General features: G+C 37.2%; 1 pseudogene; it reads right to left on the bottom strand.

The window, feature by feature from the left end:
* Positions 1-2,843: 2,843 nt before the first annotated feature.
* LOC127559771 (antizyme inhibitor 1-like) lies at positions 2,844-4,186 on the bottom strand (annotated as a pseudogene).
* Between the last annotated feature and the right edge of the window lie 3,103 nt (positions 4,187-7,289).

The raw sequence follows: 7,289 nt of genomic DNA, 5'->3' as shown, positions 1-7,289 counted from the left end.
TATTGGGGGAAAAAAGCTGGGCTCTAAGGCATCTAGACCATATTATCTAAATTATATCAGTGTACTTCCCAAAAAAGGACAGCTGGATGGATTGAACACTGGCCCTGGAATCAGAAGGACCAGAGTTCAAATTTGACCTTGGATATTTGACACTTATTAGCTGAGTGACCCTGGGCAAGTAACTTAACCTTAACCTTATTGCCTTGCCAAAAATAATAATAATAATAATTTTTGGTAATTGTATGTGACAAAAAGCAGGTAATATCAAAAAAACTGCAGATTTAAATGTCTCCTTCCCCTCCAGAGCCTTCCACAACACTGATTAATAAACAGGGCTAGGATATTGAATCAGCATCATTTTTTTTTTCCTCTAGAAGGACTGAACATAGCCTGCGGAGTCAAGGAGATGGGGTGAATGAATGCCAGCAAAATGCCATGTCCCTGTATCTACGTGGGCCCCAGTAAGGAGCAAGCTGATTCTATGGAGTTATGTTGTACAGACAGAACTATCCTGTACAGATGTCCACTGTTACTATATACAACCTGGACATTAAGCAATAGATTACAGAGGCTATCTTGTATAAACAGGATAACCATGACCTCCAGTTCATTTACTGATGCACACAATCAACATAGTTAGCACCCTCTCTGGGTCCTTTCTTATAAAAGGTTCTACCTTTCCCTTTGTAAATCTCAAGTTCCACTAGGGGACTTTGCCCATTCGCTAATCATCACCCAAAAAAAGTGTTGCCCTTTGACTTGGAGATGATTTGAGTCTGTGAATTCATTCTAGACAACTGCCCATCTTTGTGACTTGTTGTACTCCTCATACTTATGATACCTCTTGGTTCCTTCCTAATTTTCCTGATCCTCACATGTCCAAACTGCTTCACAGAGAGCAATAGGTAAAATTATTTTTTCTGGAGACAACTGGGAATAGGGGCAACAGGGGGTGTGGGACTATGGCAACAGGGAGTCTGGAACTATCAGGTACTAAATTAGTATTGGGGCTAAACAGTTCTTTTAAAAAAAAAATTCCATAAACACTGAATTTACTGTTTCTCTCTACTAAATCTGAAAGGACTTTCCTTGACTCCTTACAAAAACATAGAATCTACAAGTTCACCAAATCCAATCTCTACCTGGAAAATTGAAAGTTGATTTTAATTAGCGTTTTTAAGGCTTAATCAAGCTAGTTTTGTTTTAGTACTCTCCCATTCTGTGCGTCTAAACTCTTTTTCCTTGTAATTTTACCCTTTGTTTGCATACCAGAGAAACTTGCATAAAGATGAAGCTATTGTCCAGTAATTACCTCCACCCTTTACTCAGGTAGGGACAGCCAAGTGCACTGGATAGACTGCTGGGTCTGAAGTTAGGAAGATTCATCTTCCTGAGTTCAAATATGATGTGATACTTACTAGTTGTGTCATCCTAGACAAGTCACTTAATTTTACTTCAGTTTCCTTCCTGGAGAAGGAAAGGACAAACTATTCCAATATCTTAGCTGAGAAAACCTCAATTGGGATCATAAAGAGACTGACTGAAAAACACCAAATTGTTCAGATAGCTTCCTGAGTCGTGTGAGTCTCAATCCTATTATTTTAATTTGTTTCTTTCCTCACCCCCTGTGCTATCTAACTTTGTCACTTCATCCACCAAATTCTAATAGCTGCTGCAGGTGACTCTTTTTGCTGTCTAATCCTATTTTCTGAAAACTGTTCCCATTTCCTGAACCTGCCAGAGCTGAAGCAACTCTCATCCCATCTCATTAAAATGTTTACCAATTGCGATGGTCTTGCCTTAGCCTGAAAAGGAACAAACAATATAGACAGCTGAAGGAATACATGCAACTTTAAAGAATTGGGCAGCCTTCCCTACCAGCCATTTATCTGAACTGAGGTAGCCATTTAAATCCTTTTATTAACAGATCCCAGAGTTCTATTAGTAAACTGATGAAATCGGGAAATTTGGAATCTCAGTCTGTCTTTATTAATTTCTATTGTTACAATGTGGGGGGCTCTCCTGAGATCAGAAGAAAGAGGCTGGTCCCTGAAAACTGCCTCTTTGGGAAACCTCAATCATCCCCTTTAATCATTTCCAGATGAAATCTTATCAGGTGAGGGAATAGTGTGGGCTTCTCCACTGAGAACTGCAACACAGACCTGACTCTTCCCTCAGTTCTACACTTTGGGGGGTTCATTCTCGCAAACTCTACTAGGAAAAATTGCAGCTTTTGTCTGTCTTGGATGTGTTATTTGTGCTCAGAGTGACAATCTGACAATAACTGGCAATATAATAACCCAGGAGGGTTGCCCCTAAAGAATTTTTAAAACTTGAAGGATTTTTTTAACCTTTACAATTCAATTTACTATATATAAATTAAATTTTGGATTGAGATTACAATATTGTAAACAGAAAAGATGGAAATATTAATTCAATACTTTTTAGTATATCAAATTTAAATACATAAGTTCAAAACTTCAATTTTTTTTGCAAAGTCTTCAAATACAATACAGAAGCTGAGCTCTAAAGTTACTCCCGTATTATTTACAAAGGTGATACAATTTTGAGCTATTTTCATTTTCACATAAAACTATGTATTTGTATGTAAATATAAACTTACCATTTTAAATCTAGACACATTATCTAATTCCCTCCTCACCCCAAAGAATTGATGTTAAAAGCTGATTTTTCCTGATCCCAATGAGCTTTTATTACTAATTACTTTCAAGTTTTGAAAAGTGAATTGTTAAAATTGTTTGATTTTTTTTCCCACACTGTTATGTTGATCAGAAAAGCTTAACTTGAAACTTCAGGTCTAAAAGGAAACGTTAATGCCTGTTTTAAGCTTCAGTGGAAAAGCTGCTGTCATCTTGGCTCAGCTGAATGCAAGAAGGCACAAAAAAGAAGTTCTTCATCATTGTGTCTGAAGTAATTCCAGCATCTTGCATCTCACACCAATCACTGGATGATGTCATGTAATAAGTAGTTGGCCTCTGAAAATCATTAAAAGCAGATGGCTCATGGAAAATGTCTGTTCCTGTATTATTAAAGATGAGTCCATCCCCCACATTCAACTCAAGAAGTCAGTTTTCCACAGTTTGATTAAGTTCATCACAGGATGGACCCCAAAAACTGCTTGTAAACAGAGGTGCATCTTTCTTGAGTTTTCTGCAAACTGCTGGGATGGTATTCAAGTTCTCAAATAATACTTGCAAAAGAACCATCAATACCATCATTCCTATAATTCATAAAGGCTGGTTTATTACTTCTACTCTAGAAGAAACATTATTTTCAATAATTTTCTTTGCAATGATATTAACTCTTAAAGTGAATACAGAAGATATCTAACAGCTTGCAGATTCTGCAATGACTTTAATGCCAGATCCTTCAGGAAAGTAGACATCCAACAATGAACTGATGACATGATTAACTTCTTGTAATTGAATTTCACTACCCTTGAAGCTTCCACCAACATTCAATAGGATCATCTTAAAGCTAAATTCTCCAACTATGTCAAAAACAAATCAAGCACTAGATATCCACTTGAGCTCCTTTGCAAGAGTTTGAAACATGAAACTTAACAGCAACTGTTTGGGTTTCAAGTTCTAGAAAGTACCCACAATTCTTTAATGAGGTACCAACTTTCATGTTACTCCCTCCATCTCTACTACTATCTTTTGTTGCGATGTGTAGTAAGAGTTTAGCAATTGGATGATTATGCACAATTTCATTCAACTCAATTTCATTGTCATGTGACATGATGTTATCATCACTGCATACTTATCTGAGACGATTGCTTACATGGACTTATATCAATGATGTTTTCAGAAGAAATATCCAACTCTTGCATCAATGCCATTTCATTTTTTTTCTGGAACATGCAAATTCATTTCTAAGAGTTGCTAAGAACTCTAGAACAGCTGGAGCCAAAATGCATTTTGCTGTGTAGAATTGCTTTATTTGAGCTACTTCTGCCAGTGACTGTGTTTCTTCACAAATTTTCCAAGATTTCTAACCAAAAAAAATGCATTTTTCCTATTAGGGGATATTCATAGACATAGTTACCAATAACATTTCCAAGATATAGTCCTTCATCCAACAAGTCAACAGAATAGTTTGCATCTTCAATAAATCCTTTCATTTCATCCATATTCCATAAAGCTGAAAGTTATAAACCAGGAACAACAAGATGGGCCACAAATTCTTATGTTTGTCTCCTTAGAATAAGCTGCTATAAAGACTTCTATGGTTTATTGCACTACAAAAGAAATTAATGTATTTCTCAAATAATCATAAGATAATTTTGACAGCAACAACCCACTTGACACCAAGGTGGATGAATATGGGTTTTGTATTGTCCATGGACAAGTTAGGAAATGAAATCCTCCTACTCTCAGCTAGATTCCCAAGGTGGCTCGACTTTGAAGTCCAACTGCTTGTTATAAAATACTTCTCTGACATCTTCTGGAAGTTGTATACCTGATTAGAAAATTGGACATGAGATGGCAGCCCAGAGGCAGGTAAAGAGTCTTCTCTTTTTGAACAGGATTTTTAAGGAAAGATTTGATTACCTACAGTAGAGGTCTGGGCCATCTTAGGCTGTGGAGAGTACTTGGGGGAGGAAAGTGAATACCAACACCAGCTGTGGTGACTGGGGCTGAGGAGAAAAAAAGTAAATAAATTATAATTTTTTAAATTCCCAAAACAAGATTGTAGTGGATAGGGATTTATGATGATAGACAAATTCCTTAAAGAGAAATGTAACAGCAAGAAAGGAAGAGATTGAGGGAAGGAAAAAGAAAAAGGTGATGATGCAAAAAGATGGGGGAGGCTAAGTCTGCACCAAGAGCAAGAGAGTGTCAGGAATTTTTTTCTAGAGAATTTCTTTCTTCAGAGGGACTCTTGGAATAAAGTGGGAGAAACAGATAAGTATTTAAGCATTTAACCTTTTAGAGACACTTCCCCCCAAAAAAAGGGGGTGGGGGGAAAGGGTAACTAAAAGATATTGGAAGATTCAACTGAAAGATATAAAAGTCCAAAAATTGTTTTTTGTGGGCACAATTGATTTTTTTTTCAAAAGCTTCACTGCTGGTGTTGAAGAACTAGGTGTCTGACTTGTTATTTCTGTTTCATTAATCATTGTTTTATTTGGAACTCATATCTGTTTAGAGACCTGTGAAAGATCTTAACTTAAAAAGTTCAAGGTCTTCCATTGCATCCAGGGCTATTTCTAGTTATCCTGATTACTATCTGGCAGTTGTACCCAGATGGCTCTGGAGGGGAAAGTTAGGCATAGCCCTCCCTCACTTAAATCCAATTCACTTGTATGTCACATCATCACCTCCCTGATGTTATGGTTTGAGAACAATGGACAAACAACAATAAAAATAACAATGTGTATGTGTGAGTGTGTGTGACAACTTTTTTATATTATTTTATTTTTCCAAATACATATAAGAATAGTTTTCAACATTCATTTTGGAAAACACTATGTTCTAATTTTTTCTTCTTTCCCTTCCTTCCCGCCTCCCTCCCCAAGAAAGCAAGTATATATATATATAGGTTAAATATGTGCCATCCTTTTAAATGTATTTCCAAAGACACATTTTTCTTCAGCCAAAACTAAGAAAACTTTCCCAAAATAATGAGAGCTAAAAATAGTAAAAGTAGTGTGCCAAAAGGAACTTTTTAGAAAAACTCTTTGAAGTCTGCTATAAAAGAGAGCTCCCAATTGATCTTGGAATGACAAACAAGCAAAAACAAAACAAGCAATTAAGTTATGCGATCCTTGGTATAAAAGAGCTAGAAATTCTGCTGGTGAATGGTTTTGGCCTGGATGTGTACCTTCAATCATTATAAATTAAAAGGTTTATTATGGCTAGCCATAAATGAACACCCAAAGCATTTAGAGTATTCGTTCTGTTTGGAGCAAAATGACAGCTTCTATCTGAGAACAAATCATCTGATGGTATTTGCCTCAATGCTGGGAAGGACCTTCTCTGCCTCTTTACCTCCCTACCCAGCCTCCCTTTCATCCCAGCTCATTCTTTTGCCCTCACTTCCCACTTTCTACCTTATCTTTGACCCCACCTGTCTTGACTTCCAGTTTCTTCCAGAAATGAAGGAAAGTCTAAAGGCATCCCACCTCAGGACCCAAAGGAAAAGTAGTTATCAGACCTCATAAGCTTTTCCACCCCTTTAAACTCCCCACTTGGAGGAGTAACACTCCCAGACACAATGAAGAACTGTCATAGAACTATGTCAGACCCTATTTAAATACTATGGGGCAGATGTAACTGATTTGATGGAATTTCTACTCTCCCAGGGAGAGAGACAAGCTATTATGAAAAAAGCAAATAGACTTATGTGATTGTGGGGAGGGGTCTAATTGGCCTTTACAAAACCCACATAGGGACCCCTGCAAGATGATTACATCAAATTACAGCAGGCTAGGCAATCTCTGCTTATGGGTATGAATGATTATGGTGAAAACTGGCCTGAGTGCCAAGAGACATTACAAGAAAGGAATGAGATTCTTAATTGTTTTTGTGATAGAGTATGCAAGAGTGCTAGGCTGTGTGGAAGAATAGATCCCACCAACCTTCAAGATGTACACATCATTAGAATATACTTTTTTCATCAATCATTGTCTGAAATACAAGAATATTTCTTCAAGCATTGTCCTGGATGGCTCATGTTGCCTACATATGAACTTATAACCACTGTCTAATATACTTCTGAAATGAAGAACAGGGAAAAGGAAAAAAAAGGAGGAGAGATAGGAAAAAAGGAGAGGGAGAAATAGGAAAAAGAGGAGAAACAGGGAAGAGAGAAAACTGAATAGGCTGCTTCAGAGGCTATCTTTAAAGCCTGAGAATTCCCAAATGTTTTTACTGTAAAAAGGAAGGACCACATTGTATAAAGAGCTCTCAGAAATAAGGGGAGGAATGACCCTAGAGGTTCCAAGAGAAACTTTGCTTCATGAAAGTGTGTGGGAGGGCTTAGGGCTGGGGAATTTGGAGAGGACTCTTTTGTATTCCCTGAACTTGGAGTCTTGACCCTAGTTATTTCTAGCCACTCCTCTCCCAAAATAATGAACTCCATGTTACCTTTAAAGCTTGGGACACACTCTATGATTGCTTATTAGATTCTGGAACCTTTTATTCAATTGCGGTGAATAAATCTGATTCCAACTGTACTGGGTTTTTAAATGTCGGGGTCTCATGGAAGCCTCAGAATGTTCCAAAATTATTTTGTGGTATCCATGAGTCCCCTTTCTGTTGAAC

This window comes from Antechinus flavipes, chromosome 4 (genome assembly GCF_016432865.1).
Source record: "Antechinus flavipes isolate AdamAnt ecotype Samford, QLD, Australia chromosome 4, AdamAnt_v2, whole genome shotgun sequence".
In the NCBI taxonomy this organism is placed as follows: Eukaryota; Metazoa; Chordata; class Mammalia; order Dasyuromorphia; family Dasyuridae; genus Antechinus; species Antechinus flavipes.
The sequence above is the reverse complement of the archived record's forward strand: the minus strand, read 5'-3'. Positions and strand labels throughout refer to the sequence as shown.